At 45.7% G+C, this 22,811-nt stretch overlaps 1 protein-coding gene across 1 annotated transcript in view; it reads left to right on the forward strand.

The window, feature by feature from the left end:
* The first annotated feature begins 2,114 nt into the window (after positions 1–2,114).
* Positions 2,115–22,811, forward strand: part of LOC146353128 (phospholipid phosphatase 3-like) — a 62,503-nt gene continuing 41,806 nt past the window's right edge. The window contains exon 1 of the mRNA XM_084835756.1: positions 2,115–2,229. The gene's annotated coding sequence lies outside the window, so the exon portion shown is untranslated. The remainder of the gene's footprint in view (positions 2,230–22,811) is intronic.

The following is a 22,811-nucleotide window of genomic DNA, read 5'->3' on the forward strand; positions in this document are numbered from 1 at the left end:
GTGCCAGATGAGTTCAAAGGAAGAAATCAAATTTCTGCAGGATTTGAATCTACCCTGTTTTGGTGGGTGACCATTAACAAAAATGTAGATTGGATCAATTACGTTTATTATAATCAACAGAGGTTTATAAACTATACTCGAGATGCTGTAAAAGGATTGGCTGAGCAGCTAGATGCCACCAGCCAAATGGCTTGGGAAAATCGGCGTGTTCTTGATATGATGTTAGCAGAAAAAGGAGGGGTTTGTGTCATGCTAGGTGGACGGTGTTGCACCTTCATCCCTAACAACACTGCCCCAGATGGCACGGTAACAAGGGCTTTGCAGGGTCTCACCGCCTTGTCTGAAGAATTAGCCGAGAATTCAGGGATTAACAACCCCGTGACTGACTGGTTGGAGAGATGGTTTGGAAAATGGAAACACCTAGCAGCCTCAATCCTTATTTCGCTTGTAGTGATGATAGGAGTTTTAGTGTTATTTGGTTGTTGCATTATCCCCTGCGCTAGAGGCTTATCCCAGCGGTTAATTGAAACCGCTCTGTCAAAACAGATGCTCTTGCTTTATTGTGCTGATAAAGAAACTCCGTTTTAAATGCTTTAAGACGTGAATAAAGACTTAAAGGAGGGAATTGTTAGGAAAAAAAAGGAGACTCCATAACCATTGGCGTCTCAAGTTACGTAAGAGCCCGAGTGGCGGGAAAATATAGGCGGAGCAAAAAGGGAAGCATACTGACGCACTCATGACTAACGGCTTGGTAAGCTGATAGTGACTGTTTATTGGATATTAACTTAGTGAGCCGATGTACTGTTTCATTGGTTACTGGTAAGAACAATAGAAGCGATATGATATAAAGGGCTTTTGCACACGTGTCTCGGGGTCCAGACTGCTCTGCACCCGTTTTGCAAAACGTTCAATAAAATAGTGTTGGATCCACTGCTGCCTGCCTGGCATTCTTTTCTTCTAAACCGAAAGCAAGGACTTTTTATCTAACAAGGTGAAACCCACCCTCATCTTACATTTCCTTCATTCTGAAATTGTGACACCACCACCCCAAACATGGGGGGGAGACCCATGCGACTTTTATAAGAAAAAAACATAATGGGCCTCATTCCATCCGCACCCCCATGTGAATGCATGGGGGTATGGTTTTGACATATAAAGGCTTACATAGCTCAGGAGCACAGTACCCAGTGGAGTGCCTCTCCCAGCATGAACCTACCCACTGTGAAGGTAGGCCTGACTAGGCCTTGTAAGTGGTTTGGTTCAGGCAACACTCAAGGTGCCTGATGGTATTGAAAGAATGTGTATGGGTCTGACCATGAGAAGGTAATTGTAAATTTTTCATTATAAGCAGGAAATTCCTATCCACCAAAGTAGCTCAAGCCTAAAGATAAGAATCTAGCTGTGCTGATAAGACTGTTGCTGAGCTAAATTAGCTGATGAGCATGCATAGTGTATTTTCTTCATTCCCCAACTAACAGTCTGTATAAATGCATCCTGTGTCTTGTATTTGGGAAGACTCAGTTACAACTGACTCTCCCAAAGCTGTCTTGTGCTTTAATAAATTCCTGACTATTCAACCGAACACTGGATTTATTTTTCCTTAACACCATACGCTATGCTCATCATCTAAGGCCTTCCTCCAGGTGCCTCCTTCAAGGGAGACTTGGAGGGTGGCAACAAGGGAGATGGCCTTCTCAGTGGCGGCTCCCCAATTATGGAATGAACTCCTCTGCAAAGTCTGCCTGATGCCAACATTGTTATCTTTTTGGCACCAGTTTAAGACCTACCTCTACTCCTAGGCATTTGGTAGCATATGATAGGTTTTTAATCTGGACATAGGATATTGTTTGGATATGTGTGTGTGTGTGTGTGTGTATCTGCTCTGTTTATATGTCTGTAGCTAAACTGTTTTTATATTATGCATATGTGAAGGTTTGAATCCTACAGATGCAAAGGGAAAAAAGGTCAGGCATAGAGGCCTGGTGTTTTCTGTTGGGAGGGGTAACCCTGAGAGGAGTAGTTTCATTTCTCCAATAAGTTTCAGTTTCATTTTTCCACTTAAGTTTCATTTCTTCAGGTTTGAAGCAATACTTTTGGTTTTGAGGGAGGAGGGTATATCATGAGAGCGGGAGAGCTAATAAGAGCAGAAACCACCAGAGCCTGAAGTGAGAGCAGAGTCTGAAGAGTGAGCAGGAAGAGGCAGCCTAGAAATGTCTAAGGACAGCTAGGGTAAAGGAACTTGCATTTTGCAACTTTTGTTTTCTTTTAATGCCTTTTATATCACTAGCTTTATTGTGTAAATACCTTTAGTTGTGATTTGCTAGCTTTAAATTTACCGGTAAACTGTTGTGGTTAAACTCAGTGTCTGGTGTGTCAATCACCGCACGTCTACAGCCTAAGCCCCACTTTATTGGGAAGGGGAAGTTTAAAAGAAGGAAGGTGGGACTCTTAAGGAGGCAAGAGATCCTTAAGGAGTTGCTCAGGGGGTCCAGGTCATAAGTGGAACCTTGACAGCATAATACTGTATTTTTAAGGTTTTTAATCTTTATAAACCACCCAGAGAGCTTTGACTATTGGACGGTGTAAAAAAGTAATAAATGAAATGAAATTAATTAAATGAAAATGAATACACGCTTGCAGGCAAGACATAAGGGCATTGCCATGAATGGGAATGGTATTAGTGCATGCCTAACATAACCCATCTAGCCCTACCTCTCACCATGATACAGTTTAGACGTACATCAGAGCACAAATAACTTGCATAGCACAGAAACAGAGGGCTAAGTGGGAATATGGGAGGTATGCTCAGACTCCCCATTGTCTACAGAATGCCCCTTCATGTTGCCTGTGATCATTCAGCCCCATGTGTTGCTACAGGACATGTGTATATGTGAGAGAGGAAGGGAAAACAGGACTCTGCTGAATCCTGTAGGACTTCTCTATGCATAGGTAATACAGTTGCAGTCAAGTGGACTGGATTTTAGAAGATGCTAGTGTAACCTGTTGGGAATTTGATTTGATATTCCTGCTCCTTCGGTGTGCTTAATTGTGGAACACACCTCAATCCAGTTCACCCACAGTCATGTACTGTGATCATCCAACAGTGCAATCCTATACATATCGACTCAGAAGCTAGTCCCATTGAGTTCCAAGTCCCATGGAATTTACTCCCAAATAAGTGTGCATAGAATTGTAGCCTAAAGCTACTGTTTCACATTAAGAGGATTAGAGATTCACAGTATTGCAGGCAGCAAGCCATCTGAAATAGTTAAGGACTATATTCTCATGCAAGCAGCCACATGTAAATATTTTCAAGCACAGCTAGTAGAGCTCCCTATAAAGTGCAAAGATGTGAAGCTGGGAGTGAAATTGTGGCTGAGGACTGTGGTGGTGGTGGTGGCGGCGGGGATACTGAAAAGGAAAGTGACTAGCCAGCATGGGAAGTCTCCTTTGCCTTCCTATCTGAGCTCAGGCATGTGCATCAGTTGCAGCAAGAGCATCATGAGCATGAGCTCTGGAGTGACTGTGCAAGAGCAGAAGATAAGGAGGAGAGGGACGTTTCTTAGAAAAGGGGAAAAACACTTCCATCTTCCCCTTTGCTCCCTGCTCTCTGGCCTCCAAACATATGGCTCAAGGAGGAGGACAGTCGGGCATTAGCTATGATTGCTACATGGAACTTCCAAGTCCAGAGGCACTAGACCTCTGCCTGCCAGGTGCCGGAGACAAGCAACAGGGGAGAGTTTATTGCTGCCTTCATGTCTTGTAAGCTCCCCAGAGTCATCTGGCTGGCCATTGTTGCAAACAGAATGCGGGGTTCGGTGGACCATGGTTCTCATCCATCAGGGTTTGTCTTATGTTTTTAACCTGTAGCCAACCCTGGAGGAGAGGCAGGCATTTCTGGGGAAGGGAGCAGTGTGGCCTGAGATGGGGGTAGGCACCCTTGTGGTCTCCAGATATTTTAGACTACAACTTCCATAAGCCCCAGTTAACATGGCCAGTGGTCAGAGATTATGGGAGTTATAGACCAAAGCATTTAGAGGGCACCAGTTGTCTTACAGCTGGTGTGGTTCATCATTTTTAAAAGTGGCACATATATACATTTTGATTTCCACATCCATCTTTTACCTTACACACACACAGTGCCGGCTCCAGCTTTCTGAGGGCCCTTGGGCAAGACACGCTCAATGGGCTCCCCTCTCTGTGAGTCTGCCTTCTCATCGCCTTTGTCCCCAGCGGCTCTTGCTCCTCAACCTCTTTCCTATCATTGCTGCCACTTGCTTGCTTGACAGGCAGAGAGCCAGGGAGCCAGCAGGCAGCGGCTCTCCGCCGCCTTACCACCACCACCAGAGCAAAGGGCCAGTGAACAAGCAGGTTTCCATGGTGAAGAGGAGGAGCAACTCCAGGGGGCTCTTGGCGGCAGGCCCCTGCTGGGATATGTGATCTGGGCAAGTGCCCAACCAAGCCTACCCTTGTGCTAGCTCTGCGTTCACAAACAGAATGAATACGCTTTAAAAAAAGAAGAAGAAAAGAACAGTTGCAAAACTACTTTAGGAGAGGGAGGGAGGAATGTACACGTACTAGCCAGTGGGTTCGCTTCACTACCAGTTTTCCCTGGTTCTAACTGATCACAGTAGAAACTGGTATAGCGTTTTTTTAAGCCTGTCTTGGAAGAGAAAACAAGTATGTTTGTATTGAGCATAGTATTCCAAATGTCACTTCTATTTTCACACATTATTTGACATTTAACCATAATGGTGGTGTGCTTCCCCATAGTGATAACTCAGTAGTGAATCATTGTTGTCTCACCATTCCACATTGAGATATATGGAGTGTGTGTGTGTGTGTACACACTCTCCTCCAGGCAGGTGTCCTGTCCTTTAGGGCAGCGGTCCCCAACCTTTTTGGCGCCAGGGACTGGTCCAATTTTTCTACGGACCGGGGGCGGGGTCCACTGGCGGACTTCCGGCTGCTGGGACGCAAATGGCATCAGCTATGCGGACAACATTTGCTTCCCTATTCTTTGCAGTAATCAGCTACGTAAAGATGTACGTAGCCTATTATTTGTAGAACAGGGACACAAATGGCGTCCGCTACATGGACGCCATTTGCGTCCCAGTGGCCGGAAGTCCGCCAGCGGCCGGAGCCGGCCAGCAGCTCCGCGGACTCACCCCAGAGCAGAGCCAGCCGGGGCCAGCAAGGATTCCGGGGATGGGGGAGGGACGAATCGCCTCCCCCCCCCCCCCCGCGGACCCAAGGTGAGGGGGTTTTGCGCACCCCTGCGGCCCGGTTGCTGACAGGCCACAGACCAGTACCAGTCCACGGCCCAGGGGTTGGGGACCCCTGCTTTAGGGAACAGATGTATACTGTAACAAAGTCAATTTATGCTGCATGTACCTTTAAGAGCAGCCCCTAGTAGGAGAGCTGTCTGTGGAGAGGAGAGGCCAGAAAGCCAGAGAGGGTTCTAGAAGTAAGAAGGCCTGTATGTGTACGGAGTGCCGTTTCAAAAAGGAAGGCCTAGTTTTGTGTTCCAAAAGAAGAATCTAAATAAAGCATCTGTTGTGTTCCTAAACTGGATCACTGTCCTCTCTGGAGAATAACTTGCCTCGCGAAGCTGCTGGAGTAGGCCAAAAAGATACATAACAGTGGCGGCAGCATGTGGGATCAGAGCTTAGCAGGCAGTGGGGAAAATGGCTGATGAAAGTAGCAACGAGGAGAGTGACACGCAGCAAGTAATCTCAGGAACAGAAGGAGGTAGGACAAGGCACCCTGTTTTGCCGGAACCATTCTCAGCGGTTGAGGAAGAATGGAGCTCCTGCATTGGGCATTTTGAACGTGCTGCCAGGGTGAATAGGTGGCCTGATGAGGACAGAGTGGATTTCCTGGTATTGCTCCTAAAAGGAAGAGCATGGCAAGTGTGTACTTGCCTGTCTCACCAAACACAGGGGGATTATAAATCTTTGAAAACTGCCTTGGAACACCAATTTGAACCTTCATCTCGTGCAGAGTGAGCCAGAGCAGCATTTGCAGACAGAAAATGCAAATCCAAATTGGTGGCCATCACTACATTCTGTGGTAGCAAATTCCATAGTTTATGTGCTGTGTGAAGAGGTACATCCTTTTATCTGTCCTGGATCACCCACCAATCAGCTTCATAGGATGACCCCATTGGGTTCTACTATGAGAGAGGGAGAAAAATGTCTCCCTATCCACATTCTCTACACCATGCATAATTTTGTAGACCTGTATCATATCTCCCCTTACCCTCCTTTTTTCCAAGTTAAACAATCCCAGCTGTTGTAATCTTCTCTCGTAGGGGAGATTCTCCAGCCCCTTGAACATTTTAGTTGTCCTTTTCTGCACTTTTTCCAGCTCTACAATATCTTTTTTTAGGTGTGGTGACCAGAACTATACATAGTATTCCAAGTGTGGTCGCACCATAGATTTGTATAAAGACAGTATGATATTGGCAGTTTTATTCTCAATTACTTTTCTAATTATGCATAACATGGAGTTCGCCTTTTTTACAGCGGCTGCACACTGGGTTGACATTTTCATCGAGCTGTCTAGCATACCCCAAGATCTCTTTCTTGGTTGGTCACCGCTAGCTCAGATTCCATCAGGTTATACTTGAAGTTGGGATTTTTTGCCCCAATGTGCATCACTTTACACTTGCTTACATTGAATCGCATTTACCATTTAGATGCTCATTATCCCAGTTTGGAGAGATCCTTTTGGAACTCTTCACAGTCCCTTTTTGTTTTAACCATCCTAAATAATTTGGTGTCATCCACAAACTTGGCCACTTTATTGCTCACTCCTAATTCCAGATCATTTATGAACAGGCTGAAAAGCATTGGTCCTAATACAGATCCCTGTGGGACCCCACTATTTACTTCCCTCCATTGGGAGAATTTACCATTTATCCCTACTCTCAGTTTTCTGTTCTTTAACCAGTTAGTGATCCATAAGAGGACCTGTCTTCTTATTCCATGACTGCTGGGTTTGCTCAGGAGTCTTTGGTGAGGGACTTTGTCAAAAGCCTTTTGGAAGTCCAAGTAAACACTCAAGGGGTCCAGTCAAGGTAAAGCTGGTATCCTAAGCACAGTTGGACAGGATCTCATGGAGAATCATCCTATATGGCACAGGGTCAAGTCTGTTGGAAGTTCAAGAAGCCAGGACACTATACACTAGGTCTGTTAGGCATGAAGCCTGAGCTCCAAGTAAAAACAGGGCACTTCAGGCCACCTCCGAGGCAAGCCAGACGGGGCACGAAGCGTCATGAAGCAGGTTGGGTTGCTCTGAAGTGCTTTGGCGTGACCCAGAAGCCCGGCCGTGCTGCTGCCACACAGCCCCCAGCTCCTTATCTGGGCCCTTGGGAGGTCTGCCAGCAGCTGTCTTGTTGTTCTGGGGAGGGGGGCATTGTTAAAATGGTGAGTCACCGTTTTAAAAATGCCTCCCCCCACCAAACAACAAGATGGTTGGTGGCGCGCATCCAGAGGGCCCAGGTAAGGAGCTGGGGGCTGGTTGGGGGGAGGGGGATTTGGATGTCCAAATACCGCTTCGGCTCCAGAGGTCGAAGTGGGTCAGGGCCCCCGCAAATCAGCCTGAAGCTCATTGGTCCTGCCTCAGAAGCCCCAAAGCAGTCCCCAAGGTGGATGGGAGGGTTCACTCACAGCCCTGCTACAAATGAGAATGTCCACTTACTAGATGTGAGAGCACACAGGTTAATTTCCAGAGTACTGTTACTCCTACTAATCAGGGGGCAACAAGGCATTCAAGTGTTGTGGTAGGTAGTGGCATCTACTTACGAAATTGGGGGGGGGGGTGCCATGTGAAATCCTACTTGATTCTGGTGCATACTTTTTTTGGTGGCTGAAACCTTATGGAAGGAAGCATCACAAGGGTCTCAGAAATTAAATCCCTACTTTGGGGTTCTCAGGGTGGGAAATGGCCAGAAGTTGAACGTACTGAGTAGCTGGCAAACCACTATCCAAATTGACATCCTTTGCTTAGTATGGGAGTTCATCGTGGCAAGGGACTCAGACCAAGGAGCACTGTTTGGGTACAGACTTTCTACTTAAATATGGTGTTATTTTGAATATGAGGGATAAGACTTGCACCATTCTAGGGAAATGCATTCTTATAATTTGCCACAAGGAAACACCAGTGTATGCTTATTTATATCTATGGATCCAAATTTAGAATTGTTCAGTCGTTAAGTCGTGTCCGACTCTTCGTGACCCCATGGACCATAGCACGCCAGGCTTTCCTGTCCTGCGCTCTCTCCCGGAGCGTGCTCAAGTTCATATTCATTGCATTGGTGATGCTATCTAGCCATCTCATCCTCTGCCGCCCCCTTCTCCTTTTGCCTGCAATCTTCCCAGCATCAGGGTCTTTTCCAGGGAGTTTTCTCTTCGCATTAGGTGGCCAAAATATTTGAGCTTCAGCTTCAGTATCTGTCCTTCCAATGAGCACTCAGGATTGATTTCCTTCAGGGGTGGGCAACTTGTGGCCCTCCAGATGTTTTGTCCTACAACTCCTATCATCCCTCACCATTGGCTATGCTAGCTAGGGCTGATGGGAGCTGTAGGCCACAGCATTTGGTGGGTCACAAGTTGCCTGCCTCTGCTTTAAATAGAAATACAATATGTCTCACCATAGTAGGGAGGACTGTGACCAGGAGACCTGTGCGCCTGCTCAGTCTGTGGCCTAGATGCTGTCTGTCTGTCGATGGGCAACTTCAAGGCTTGCTGCTCTCCTTTCTTAGGGTTCTTTCTCTTTAAACCAGACTTGGACTGAACTACCCTTCAAATAGAAGATTCCTTCAAACAGAGGACTGTCCTCAAACAGTGTTTTAAATAGAAAACTGTCTTCTGTAAAGTAGAACACTTGGCCACCCTAACCCCTTGTTTATCATTTGTGTTCATTGAAATCTGCTGAATACAGAAGATGGAGACAGTCAGCCTGGGTGGCCTTGCAGCTGAATGGAGCTCATGGGAGACCTCCTGATGGGGCACAGAATGGCCTGGAGAGAACAGTATGTAAACAAAACCTGCCTGGTGCCTGAAAAGAAAGAAGGGCTTTTATCAGTGGCTTTTGCCATGACCTTCTGTTGAAATGTATGGAGGGTCCTTAGCAAGACATTGATCCAAATGATGGCCTTTCATCTCAATGGAAAAATGCCCACAGGCTACAGACTTGGAGAGTAAAAGGGTAAATCTAGCAAGCGAGGACTGCACACACGAGATACAAAGAGCAAAGGAGGAGATCTTGATATGTTCTCCATATAGAGTAGGTTTGTTACTGAATTTGCTCCTTGTTTATTTGCCAAAGATTCCAATGTTAGATCATGATGCCTGTTGAGGGACCAGATGTGCAGAGCCGTTGTACCTTCTCTAGTTGTCTAGCAGGTGCAACCTGTCACCCCATGGTGGGGTTACCGCGGATGCTGCAGGAGTAGGAAAAGTTGCGCCTGCCAAAATTTACTGTCTTCAACACACCTGATAAAGGTGCTGGAGGAACCCCCAAACTGCCCTCCATCACATCTATTCATCCTATGAACTGTTAAAATGACAGCTGTCTTGCCCTATTCTTACAAATTTGCCAACATATGTTGAGTTCTGGATATTTTATGGCAGGGGTAGGCAACTTGTAGCCCTCCAGATGTTTTGGCCTACACTGCCTATCAGCCTTAGCTGGCCTAGCCAATAGTGAGGGATGATGAGAGTTGTAGGTAAAAACATCTGGAAGGCCACAAGGTGCACACCCCTGTTTTATGGCATAGTTGCATCTGCACCTGGGTTTTAGAGGAGGGGTGAGTCTAGGAAACAACCTGTTTCTTGAGATACAGGAAAACCAGTGGTAACAATATGATTTCCCCTATCAAAAATTCACAAAGAGCACAATGCAGGGGTGTTGAACCTCTTTCAGCCCAAGGCCTGAATTCAATTTTGGGGAAACTTGTGGGGGGGATGTTCATTCCAGTGATGGGTGGGGCTGAAGGCAAAAGGCATGAAGCCCAACCCACACAAAATACTAGCATATGGTAGCTAAAAGCTCTGACGGCTAGTAATTAAGCCTTAGGAGAAGCATTTCAGCCTTTTAGAATAGGGGGAAAAAACTGCAGAAAAGCCAAGAAGCCACCAAATGATCGATGGTCAAGTGAAATGGTGTGGGGCCAGGGAAAGGGGGCATGTCCATTTGGAGAACCCTGGAGGAGCAGTTAGGGACCCTTGGCCTAAAGTTCTTCACACCTGGCACAAAGGCTCGCCTTAATCAAAAATACCCACCCAGGCACATTTTGTTTCTGGAATTCCACAGCATAGTGCAACTGCTGGGAAAGCCTTGTGTCTGAGATTCCTAATTGATTAGTATATGTAGTCTTCTTTCTCACAGACACGGTTCTGGATTCCCTTCCCACTTGTGGCTGTTTCCCACTTCCCCGGTTTTCCGAATCCTCATCCCAGCAGCTCCTATGCAACAAGCAATTTATCTCTCGCCCTCAACAAAAGCAACTTCCAAGACCAGGGCAAGCCAGAAAGAAAACTCCCCAGAGACCACCATAGACATGAGCCATTATAAACCTAACTTTTCACCCAGTATGATGTGGAAATAGTGAGGGAGGAAGAGGCATAGACAAGATGTTTTTAGGAACAGCTCAAACCTCCACCCACCTCAGCCCTAATAACCCTTAAAAAAAAAAGGTGTCCCCAACCAGTCGTGTCCAACTCTAGGGTGCGGTGCTTATCCCCGTTTCTAAGCTGAAGAGCCAGCGCTGTCCGAAGATGCTTCCGTGGTCATGTGGCTGGCATGACTGAACACCGAGGTGCACGGAACGCTGTTACCTTTCCCACCGAGGCGGTACCTATTTATCTACTTGTAATTTCTTGCTTTCGAGCTGCTAGGTTGGCAGGAGCTGGGACTGAAGACGGGAGCTCACTCCGTCACGCAGCACTTGGGTCTCAAACTGCTGTCCTGCCGACCTTCCAGTCTGCAGTTCAGCGTCTTAACCACTAAGCCACCGTACCCCACAATAACCCTTAAAGGTAGGCAATTGATAATTACTCCCAGCATTTTAGTAGGGAGGTTTTTCTCCCTCTCTCATAATAGAACTCGGAACCATCCTATGAAGCTGAATGGTGGGAGATTCAGGATAGATAAAAGGAAGGATTTTTTTCACACAATGCATAGTTAAACGATGGAATTTGCTACTACAAGATGTAGGGATGGCCACCAACTTGGTTGGCTTTAAAAGGGGATTACACAAATTAATGGAGAAGGCAATTAATAGCTATTACTAGTCATAGTGGCTATATATTTTTCTCCAGTATCATAGGCCATATGCACCTGTATAGCAGTAGCTGGGGGACATGAGTGGGAGGGGGCTATTGTGCTCATGTCCTCTTGTAGGCTTCACAGAGGCTGCCTGGCTGCTCTGGAAAACGGGATGTTGGACAAGACAGGCCCTTGGTCTGATCCAGAGGGCCCTTCTCATGAGTTTATGTAGTACCAGTTTCATGAATGGCTTATTGAATCTCTGCTATTATCGTCATGCTAATAATAACATACTGTCAAATTGCAATGGTATTTGCTGGAAAGTACTTTCATTTCCTTGCCCTCTCCTTGTGGTTGGTTAGGTTCTTCTTGCACTGTTTGCACAAATTAAAAGAAATATTATTGGGGGTGACTAATCAGTGTGAATGGGAAGCCCTCAGACTTAGAATTCTGACAGCAGTGTAAGGATGGACAAATCTATAAGGTTTGATTTTGTTTGGGTTCTCATTTTTCACTTCCTTATTAATCTTGTTCCATCTCCACATCAGCTTGCTTTTAAAAAAAATCTTCACGTATTTTCTTGAGCATTTTTTAAAAAGTTTTTGTACACATTTTTTTAAAATGTTGTGTGCACTTTTGCTAATATACGCATTTTTTCCAAGTGATTTTTCAAAAACTAAAGTGGATTTTTTGCACTTCCCCCCCAATATATACATTTTGTGTTCATTTTTGAAATATATGCATTTTTGTGTATGTTTGTTTTGAAATGTACACATTTAGTGTGCGCGGTGTGTGAACTGCAGATGTACAGATTTCAATGGCAAACCGCGTTCCGATTTGCGTTTAGGTTTGGAAAGTGCAGATTTGATAAGTTCGCATTGAAATGTAGACCAGACACATTTCTCACCCATCCCTACACAGCACACCTTTCTGGCCGATGGGAGGATCTTCCTTTTCATCTTGTTGTTTGCCTCCCTTGAGGCTTAGTCCATCGCTTACTGAAGAGGGAGCCAGCAGTGCTCTTCTCATGTTCTCCCCTGAACTGTGTTTCAGCAGACGTACCATGAGGCATAATGAGGCTGCTGCCTCAGGTGGTACATTTGGGGCATCATTAATCAGCAGCAGACTGAGAGTCAGAGAGACTGGAGTTCTCTTAAGTACACCTCTGTTGGAACAAATAGGAACTGCACAAGTACCCTTGTTTGGACCGGCGGGCGCTGTTGCTGCTCCAGTGCTGCCATGTGTGTCCTGCCTTTGTTTTGCATTGGCACCAGCTCGCTCATGGTAGCCACTTGTGCTTCTCTGCCTCGGCAGCACCACCAGCAACAGCACCGTGCCCCCTTTCTGACCAGGTGGGTCGGCCCCCGTCCTGCTTGCCCACAGCAGTGGCTTGCCTCACCTTGGTGGCAGCTGAGTCCCAATGTCTCTTGGCCCTGCTTGGTTTTTCATGATTCTTCCTGCCCCCACTTTTGTAATTCATGACCTGAATCTGTGCAGTGTCATGATCCCCTCCCCTCCCCTCTCCTTTTTTTTTTTTTTTTTGCATTTCATAATCTGTAGTGTCTAGTCCTGCTAGGTTTTTCATTATGCTATCTCTCCCCTCCCCTGTCCTTTTGCAGCTCATAATCTGTACAGTCCTGCTGGATTTTCATGATTCCCCCCACTTACTCCACTTCGCCTTTTGTAACCTGTACTGTCTCTTTAATCCTGGTTTTCTTGAGGTCATCAGAACTGACAGACTTTGATATTTTTACTCATTAACTGAGTCTTGTGACTTCCCCCCTCATTACTGAAGCACCACTACAACTTCTGGTGCTTAAACTTGTTCTTGGCAGTTCCCCTCTAAACAATGCTCCACCAGCTCAGATCATCTAGGACGCCATCTGATCCCATTTCCGTTCCCGCCCTTCCAGCACAGGAGAGAACAGAGCCACAAAACCACAACTACTCCCTCAGTACGAGCATCTTATCTAGGATTGTAGCTTTTTTGTGCTCTACAGCAGCCTGAAGGGAGGCGAGGCAGGGAATTTAACGACGAAGTTTCCTTCACTTCTTGATAATGGCAAAAGATGGAAGCATATGGGTGGGGCAAATGAGAAGCAAGATGATGAGCTTTTCTACACAAGGCCGTTAATCGCTGTATCTACTTTCGGTTTCCTGACAGAATTGAGATCTGAGATCTACACAAAGAGCTTTTCCTTTCCTGCTACATACCCCGAGGTGGCACTGTACTATAGCGGAATATCACAATTACCATTTTCTGCTCTGCATCTACATGTAGCCCATAGAGGCTTGGGCTCCCTCCCAACCCCCTAGCCTGGAGGCTTCTGGGGACTTGAGGAGATGGCAGCAAGAGGAATTCCCAGCTCTTACCTCTGATCATGGATGGGAGAAATCAGGGGGATTCCCCTTACTTAGTGTACCATTTGCCTTCCCAATTGGGAAGGGGAGCAGGGCACTAACTGCTTTGCCTGCCACACATCCTCCCCTATCGGGGAAGCACAGGGCAGGCAAATCACCCTGGACGAGACATGGGATGGAAGCCTCCACCCAGCATCTCGACCAGGGCACCTTCAGCACGTGTGGGCTTTCCCTGGCTGGGGAAAGCTGGCTTGTGCCAAAACTGAGCCCCTGGCTGAGGCACCAGATGGAGGAGGAAGGCTCTGGTATGCAGACTTTTCCCCATGTAGCGAAAGCCTGGGTGCAGCCAACTCCGTCCGCTTCGTTCCTCTCCCATGTTCCCCATGTGGGGAATGCAAGCAAGGAATGAAGCCGGCTCAGTCACTCCTCTGTTGTCTTCCAATGGAGGAGTGAAGGGACTGAGCCAGCTCGCTTTCGCCCACCCTGCAACTTCCCCAATGGGGGAAGGCGCAGGGCAGGTGAAGCCACTCCAGCTGGGATGGCAGGTGAAGGAGCACTCCGCCGATGCCTCAGTAGTTGTGCTGTGCTGGTGAAAGCCCGGCTGGGGAAACCCCACACACTGCAAAGCCAGGTCCCCAGGATGGCCACACCTACCAATGTCATTTGGGCCGTGGTGGGCAGGGCAGCGGGGGGGGGGGTATCATCCAGCGCTCCACCTATACAAGTTCCTCACCACTGACTTAAACCAATGGTGGTCATTGTCACGTCTTGTCTTGTGTTTCCCTTGTGTTTAATTGGAAGAGGATAGTGTAGTGGAGAAAATGGCTGTTACTTCTCATGCTGGAAGTTTCTTGCTCATGTTCATTTGGTAATAGTTTGAGAACATGAGAAGAACTTTTCACACAGGGTGGGGGTGTTGATCCAGGCTTCTCCCTGAAGATTTCATAATGCCATATTGACCAAAGGATAATGTGTGCTGTTGTGAACAGATTTCCCTGAACACTTGCATGGAACCCCTGTTCCTCACCTCCAGCTCATTGTCTGAGAGAGGGGTTTGTTGTGGGAACTGCAGCATCTGTTCTTAATTAACATACACTTGGAGGTCAGTCAGTGCTGATCTTCTTTCCTTTGATTTCCCATCTGTGGGTATGTGAGAGAGGGTGGGAAAAAGAAACAGAAGCAGAGGAAGCCCTTCTAAAACTGAAATGCCATGTCCAATTTCCTTAGGGCTGCAGTGCAATTGCAACCCCAAATTCATTTGGAATTAAATTCCATTGTAATTAACGGTACTCCAGAACTCTGCACAACTGCATCATGTACATTTTCTCCAAAGGGCTGTGGCCTCCATCAGAAACAGCACACTGAACCCAAAAGACAGCTGGAAACAAACATGACCAAAATTATTTGATTTCAGTTGTTTTTTCAAATCCAGGCTGATGACACTGTGATTGCCTTAGCTTCCACTAAAGATTCATACTTTTCTAGTTTTTACAGTGGCAAAGAAATGTGCAAACACTGCTGTATACTTACACTAAGCACTTTAAAGCCAAATAAAACACCATCATCCCCCCAAAATCTGTGTTAACATTTGTTAATGTAGCCATGATCAGTCCATACATTGGTGAACTTTCCTCCAATTATCGTAACATCAATCAATTAAGGACACACAATTTCCTCTAGCAGAGCCACCTGAAAACAATTGTGTTGCCTTGGATTAACCCCAACCACAAACTTTGCAGCTATTTGGGCATAAGACACCAGCTGCCCTTAGAATAAAGACTGGGTTTATTGTTGTCACAAAATGTGAAACATGCAAGCTCAGCAATGCTGAAAATTAAAGTGAAGGAATGGCTACTGATTTTACACTGCTGAGTTTCTGATCCCAGCACTCCTTTTAACCAGCCACTCCCACTTCCAGTTGCAGATTTTTAAAAAAATTAGCTTTAAAATTTGTATTAAGTATCTAGGATGGCCACAGAATACTCAGAAATTCTGGGCTTCTACTATAAGAGTCTCTGCATCATGATGGACTTGGTTCTTTATCCTGGTCTGAATCAGTTCAACTCTGGGGAGAGAGAAGAAGAGCACAGTGAGAGAAATCATATTGCATGGAGCAAATTAAAACCGGCAGAGGTTCACACCAAACCAAGGGAGTCATTTACCTCAAGATCTCCCACGGTGCATTCAAACCTGCAAGCAGATTAATAGAATCCATGGTAGCAGCACACACTCACACAAGACCCCAAGACACCCTGAAAAGAGCAGAATGTCTGGGGTGCGCCTCACAAACCTGAGGGGGGGAACAGATTGATTAACCAGACACCCCCTTGCCCTCCCTCCCCAGGTGCTGTGCTTCATAATGAACCTAAAAACAGTCAAGTCTTTCTCCTTGGAGCTGCCTTGGAGAAGGAGCAGGAAGAAGGAAAAGTGAAGCACTTCAAGAAAATCTTTCAATCTGGGGAGGGTTGGTTTAGATGGAAAGATGATGCATCCTTGCCTCACAACCCCATTCCAGCTCTCTATGCCCTGCTAAGTTTGCTTCCATCTGTCCTAGTTGCCTGCATCTAGCAGAGTGGTGAAAGTGAGCCTCATCCAGTGCTGGGAGAGGGAGGGAAGGAGAGAGGAAGTGGAGGGCTCAGCTGCTCTGTTCTTGCTCCGAGTCTGTGGGTGGAGTCCACCAAGGAGATCCAAAATGGCTTAGCTGAGATAGGGCCTAGCACAAACCCCAGCACTGGCTCAGGCTGCCTCAGGGGCTTTCTACTGCCAGTCCTATTTTTTTGTTTTCTGTCACTCCCCACATTTATGCCCTCAGCTCAAAGTTAAATTGCTGTTTCTCTTTAAATCAGTGGTTTAATTTATGCTAATGTGCATATATAACAATTCTCACCTGTGCAATTTTGTGGAAGCAAAATATTAATGGAAATGGCACAGGAGAGGCTGTTGCTTTAGCAATGTGGGAAGAAGGTGGGGAGGAGGCAGGGATATAGAATTTTCAGTTTCTGGGAAGTGGGGGGAATTATTAATGGCTCTTGTTTGTAGCACAGTTTTTATGTTATTTTCTGTCTGAAAATTACCTTTCATTAATCTTTTATTGCTGATGGAAGAGGTTGAAAACAACAACCTTTTCAAATGTACTACCAGAGGGTGTCCTCAGAGTAGAGCCCTTCCCAACCTGGTGCCCTCCAGATGGGTTGCTCCCATCAGCTCCAGGCTCCAGCAAACATGGCCAATAGTCAGGGGTCCTGGGAGTTGTCATCCAAAACATCTGGAGGGCACCAGGTTGGGGAAGGCTGGAGTAGATCATCGCCATTGGCCCTCCTGCATTCCTAAAATTCTCAAGAGCAGGAGTGTAGGCTTTACAATTCCCCAAGAGGTCCTGAGCCAAACCCAGGGCAGCAGAGAGGTAACCCAGGACAAAACAGTGCTTTCAGTAGATAACACCACATATTTAAATACATGGCATATTGACATAATAAATCTATTATGTAGTTTCGGATGTAGTATTTAATGATAAATTAATTTATAACATGCCAATTCACTAGTTAGGCAAACCTATTTTAATGTACTGCAAAAGGAATATTTTATAATCTCAGGAAATTAGGAATGATCATAGTATCTATAAACTTTATTTACGATGACTAAAATTAAGAGCAGAAATGATGAGACATTGCATAATTCAAACAAAAATATTTTATTACAACAGTTAATGAATCATCTAATACTTAAACAAGTAGCCTACTTGAATGACTTCCTTGCTTTCATTTTGGCAAACTGATCAATTAATTTATCAAAAGGGATTTGCCTAGCAAGCTTACTTTCTTCTAAGACCATAATAAGGTGGTAAACAGTACAGTCTTATGCATGTCTACTCAGAAGTAAGCCCCATTCACTTCAAGCCCCTCTCAGTATCTTCTAGAACAGCAATGTCCTGTTAGCATATTGACTATGAAACGGAAGTCCTTAAAAAACAATAGTGAAACAGCAGCACTGTTTAAATAAAACCAAGAAAGAAAAAAAGTTTAAATGAAGGACAAAAGTAGAAGTCTCTGGTTGATATTCTCTGCTAAAAATGGAAGACCCTTCAAAAAGCTTATTCAGAATTTATCCAGACCACCCAAGAATGTGTGAAAAGTTCCCCCAGTTTTTGCAACCTGCTGAGAATGGGATTGACAACTGTTGCAAAATTTTACCCTTCTGCCAGGCTCGGCCAGAGAACAAACGCCGACTTTTGTTTGAGTGGATGTTTATTACCAGAACACCAAGGTGTGGTGTAGTCAAGAGTTGTCAGTATGGCCCCTTGGGAGTGAACCCAGAACATTAGGTGATGTTGGTATTTATACAAACAAGTAAACAAGGCACATGATGTAAGCTTTTGTCAGTATTTGGTGCAGCACAGAGTCAAGGGGCTACAACCTTCCTTCAAGGGAAGTTTTCCGGTTTCCAGAGACAAGGGCCCTGCTAGGCATTGTGACTCATGCGCAGTAAGTTAATCAGCCACCGTCCTCTAGTACTAATTCAATCACTATGTCCTTTTGCCTACGTGACTCTCAGCACCTCAGCAACATATTCCCATGCTAACAATGCAAGTAGTATTTTTTCCACTTCACAATTGATCAGCACTAGACACACAAGGTATGCACCTGGAGCAGCAGTGGTGGGGGTGGGGGAGGGCATCTCAACTACTGCCCACTCTAGCCCCTCTAGGCATGTGTAGCAGAATGCTGTAATTTAAACTCTGCTATTGGAAAGATGGGATTGAAGAGGGAGAAGTAAGGAGCCAGTAAAGTTAGCAAAAAGGGAAAATTAAACAGAGTGGAGAGAACTGGAGGAATCTTCTGTAAAGATATTAATTCATAATCAGATGGAAAAGGACAAATGATTCATTTTAAAAGAATCATTTTCACCTGTGTAGTGTAATGGGTGGAGGGCTGAATGTGGAACAGTGAGATTCAAATCCCTACTTAACTGTGAAGATCACTGTATGACCATAGGTTTGTCACTTTCCCTCTCAGCCACACCACAGGGTTGTTGTGAAGGTAAGGAGGAGAATCATGTAAGCTGCCTTGAGGACTGTCCTTGAGGAGGAAAGTGGAATAAAAATGTAATAATAAAAGAACTGGAGTGCATTTAGTGTGGATACTTGGAACATTTGTTTTTGTCCCATGCTTATAGTTACTTGTTCATAATTATTACTTGGAGGGAGCAATCCTATGGCCACTAGTCAGCAGCTAGACGGCCATAGGATATCTGGTCGTCCGGGAACCGACCTTGAAGCCCGCGCTCCAAGGTTGGTTCCCAGAGAACCGACCTTCCCCTCTTCTGCGCTGCCTCACAGGTAGCACTGAACAGCTCCATGCTCAGAAGAGGAGCGCGGAGCAGCCAAAACGGGGCGTTCTGGGGGTGGTGGTGGAAATGCCAATATGACACGTCCTATGTGTCATCCAGCAGCCTCCTCCTCTGCTCCGCCCTCCCTTGGCTAGACAGCCGAAATCGGCTGTCTAGCAAAAAATGCAGGGCAGGAGAAGCGCAGACGGAACGATTCCCTCTGTGCTTCTCCTGCCCTGCATTGGATAGGCGGTCGCCTCTGAGTTTGGAGGCGGCCGCCTATCTACATAGGATTGTGCTCTAAGTAAGCATGTCCAGTAGAATTCCCCACTGAATTCTAGACAGGGAGCTGGTAGAATTGACAGGGATCTGGTAAAATCAGAATATGTGTATATAGCAACAGAGGCAGCAAACTGTGCCTGTTGTCTTGCTATCTTCCTTCTTCGGTATTTTAAACACCAAACAGTTTGTATTTTAAACAAACTGTCGCATGAAATATACTATCATAGGAGTTTTCCCATTATAAAAGTTAAACCCATTGTTGCTGAGGTCTGATGGTAAAGAGAGAGAAGTTAGAGAGCTGGGAATGGATGGATAAGCTGCGTTTTCTAAATTGCCAGTAAACAGGCTAAATTTCATAGTGGTTAACTCAGGGTAGTTGTTTTGTAATTAGATGTTAAGTGTCTTGTCCATTCAAGTCAATGGGATCTTCTTATCCCCAGCATGGCCAGTCCAGTTCTCTGGTCAGCATTCTGACAGTGGGGGGAGGGGTGGCAGGAAATTGAGACAAGAGTGAGGTAATATTGAGGGCTAATAGAAGTAATGCTGAGGGCTAATGGAGTCATTCTGCCTGTCAGTCACTCTGCCTGTCATTACCTGTCAGTCATTCTGCCTCTCAGGTAATGTTGAGGGCTAATGGAGTCATTCTGCCTGTCAGTTTTCTGCCTGTCCAATAATATTGGGGGCTAACAAGAGTCATTCTGCCTGTCAGCTAATATTCTGCCTGTCAATTAGGTCACTGATGAAGAGAGGATAAGGAGGAAGAAGATAAAGGGTATCCTGCAATCCTGTGCAGGTTTATACAGAAGTAAGCCTTTCTGAAAATTGAGGGACAAATCTATTAATTTGCACACATCTAAGTCAAGGATTTGTTTGTGTTTTCAGAATAATTCCATAGGCTGTTAATACTGCAAGGCTATTGCATCAGTACTGACTGCCTGAGCTAATACTTTTAAGGATCCTGAGCACCACCTAGTGGCATGAGAAACATATAAACAGCTGTTGAACTGTAGTAAATCAGATGTTCAGGTTTTGAAAAAAGGTAAAGGTGTCCCCAGCCAGTCGTGTCCGACTCTAGGGTGTGGTGCTCATCTCCATTTCTAAGCCGAAGAGCCAGCGCTGTCTGAAGATGCTTCCGTGGTCATGTGGCTGGCATGACTGAACACCAAGGTGCACGGAACGCTGTTACCTTTCCCGCCAAAGCGGTACCTGTTTATCTACTTGCAATTTCTTGCTTTCGAGCTGCTAGGTTGGCAGAAGCTGGGACTGAAGACGGGAGCTCACTCCGTCACGTGGCACTCGGGTCTCGAACTGCTGTCCTGCCGACCTTCCGGAGGGAACTGGAATGCCTGATGCATATGCATTTGTGTAAAACTGACCTTGCTTCTATACGACGTGTCCCCGTTGATCTGAAATTAAGATGTGTTGTTCAGTCGTTAAGTCGTGTCTGACTCTTCGTGACCCCATGGACCATAGCACGCCAGGCCTTCCTGTCCTCTGCTCTCTCCCGGAGCGTGCTCAAGTCCATATTAATTGCATCGGTGATGCTATCTAGCCATCTTATCCTCTGCCGTCCCCTTCTCCTTCTGCCTTCAGTCTTTCCCAGCATCAGGGTCTTTTCCAGGGAGTTTTCTCTTCACATTAGGTGGCCAAAATATTGGAGCTTCGGCTTCAGTATCTGTCCTTCCAATGAGCAGTCAGGGTTGATTTCCTTTAGGATTGACCGATTTGACCTCCTTGCAGTCCAGGGGACTCGTAAGAGTCTTCTCCAGCACCACAGCTCAAAAGCATCAATTCTTCAGCACTCGGCCTTCCTTATAGTTCAGTATATTGGACCCCCTCAGCACGTCTTTAGAAAAAATTATAAATTTTCTGCCAATGCTTCAATAGTTCACATCATGTGGCTGTGCCCTGTGATGGCTCTTTTCTGGTCTGAAGTTATCCTGCATATTAATTTTGTCCCAGAAAACACATTGAAATTTACAGATTTTCAAATGCCTTATACTATATCCCTGTGGTGTGGAAGCAATTGGATGGCCAGTGGAAATGGGTCATGAGAATTCTCGTTGTCACAGGTAGACTCATACTTCAACAGTGCAAAGACACATTTCCACAGTCTGTTTTCCAGTGAACCCTACTGCTCCTTCCTTATTCAGATATACATCTTATCATTGTCGACATCTCTCAGAGACCTACTTGGATATTTGGACCGTACAAATTAACATGTATGCATAAATATTTCTTATCTTTGTATATTCAGCGTTAGCTGAAATGGATCTTTTGTTGTTGCTGTAGTAGCTGAATATATATCAAAACACCCTCCCCACCCCTATCCCCTGATTCCCTCCACCCTTTCTTTTGTTTGTGTATGTACAAGTTTTTTTAAAAAATGAATAAAAACTATTAATTTTTTAAAAACTTTACTTTACTCAGAAGTAAACCCTCTGTCTTTCAAAAAAAAAAAAAAAGGATGGGAGGTTAGAACTAGTGCTGCTATGAAATATGAATCCTATGCAGAAAGCAATAAGTAAAATTGACCATAAGTAAAGCTCCAAAATCCATATTAGTGTATGCCAACCCAGAGATCACAAAAAATGTGTAAGCTTTTGAGGTCTCCAGATATCTTAATCAGGCCTGGGGGGGATCTTCATTACAATGGAATGAGGAATATGTTGGAGTATTATCTGGATTTTCATGGAATCAGCTTTGGTCTGTCAGGGACACACGAAGCAAGAAAAGCTGAGTGCACCATACCTTAAAAAAACACTTTTCATGGGTCACACAGTGCTTGAAAGCAACATACTTCCAGGATGGGTGGGGGAACTAGAACTGAACATCATCAACCAGGCAGGTGCTGCTGAACAAATGAGAGAGGCTTGCTTCCTGCCCCTGTCCAGGCCTCCCCCCAGCTACCACATTATCCCCAACAGCATCTGAAGACTCCCCATGAGAGCACTCCATCAGTGCTATTAGCCAACAATCGGGGAGTTAGAGCTCCCACCCCACTTTCTCCTTTTCCAGGGAGTAAATACAGGGATCTAGCTGCTTCATCCATTCTCAGTCTGCAGCCTGTGTTGCCTGCTTTCCCCCCATTGAGAATGTTCAGGTACCAGCTATCTAGCGAGAGGAGGCAGCCAGGAAATGCAGCTCCCTGTATTTCGCTGCATTGATACCGCAATACAGTGAAAATGAAAGAACGCAGGAGAGGGAGGCGGTAGACAGCAGCAGCAGCACTAGCAGAGGGAGGCAACTCCAGCCAGCCCTTTCCCTCCGTGCAGAGAAGCAGCAAAGTAACACAAGCATCAGAGAAGTGCATAATCATGGCTGTCAATTGGGCTAGGCCGGGAAATGAAGGCTAGTTACTCCCACTGGTGAAAAGGAGGTACAGTGCAATTCTGAAGGCGTGGAAGAGTGCTCTAGTGCTTTGACGAGCTGGAAAGGCAGGCTAGTTACTCTAGTTACCAAGGTCATGGCCAGGTGAAAAACACATCCCTAGGAACACCAGATCATACTCAATTTAAAGCGGAGGGAAGGGCAAACAGCAGCTGAACTACAGGGAGCTGAATGAAAGA

This window comes from Heloderma suspectum, chromosome 2 (assembly GCF_057233095.1).
Source record: "Heloderma suspectum isolate Gila_16-S chromosome 2, 16-S_ref, whole genome shotgun sequence".
Classification (NCBI taxonomy): domain Eukaryota; kingdom Metazoa; phylum Chordata; class Lepidosauria; order Squamata; family Helodermatidae; genus Heloderma; species Heloderma suspectum.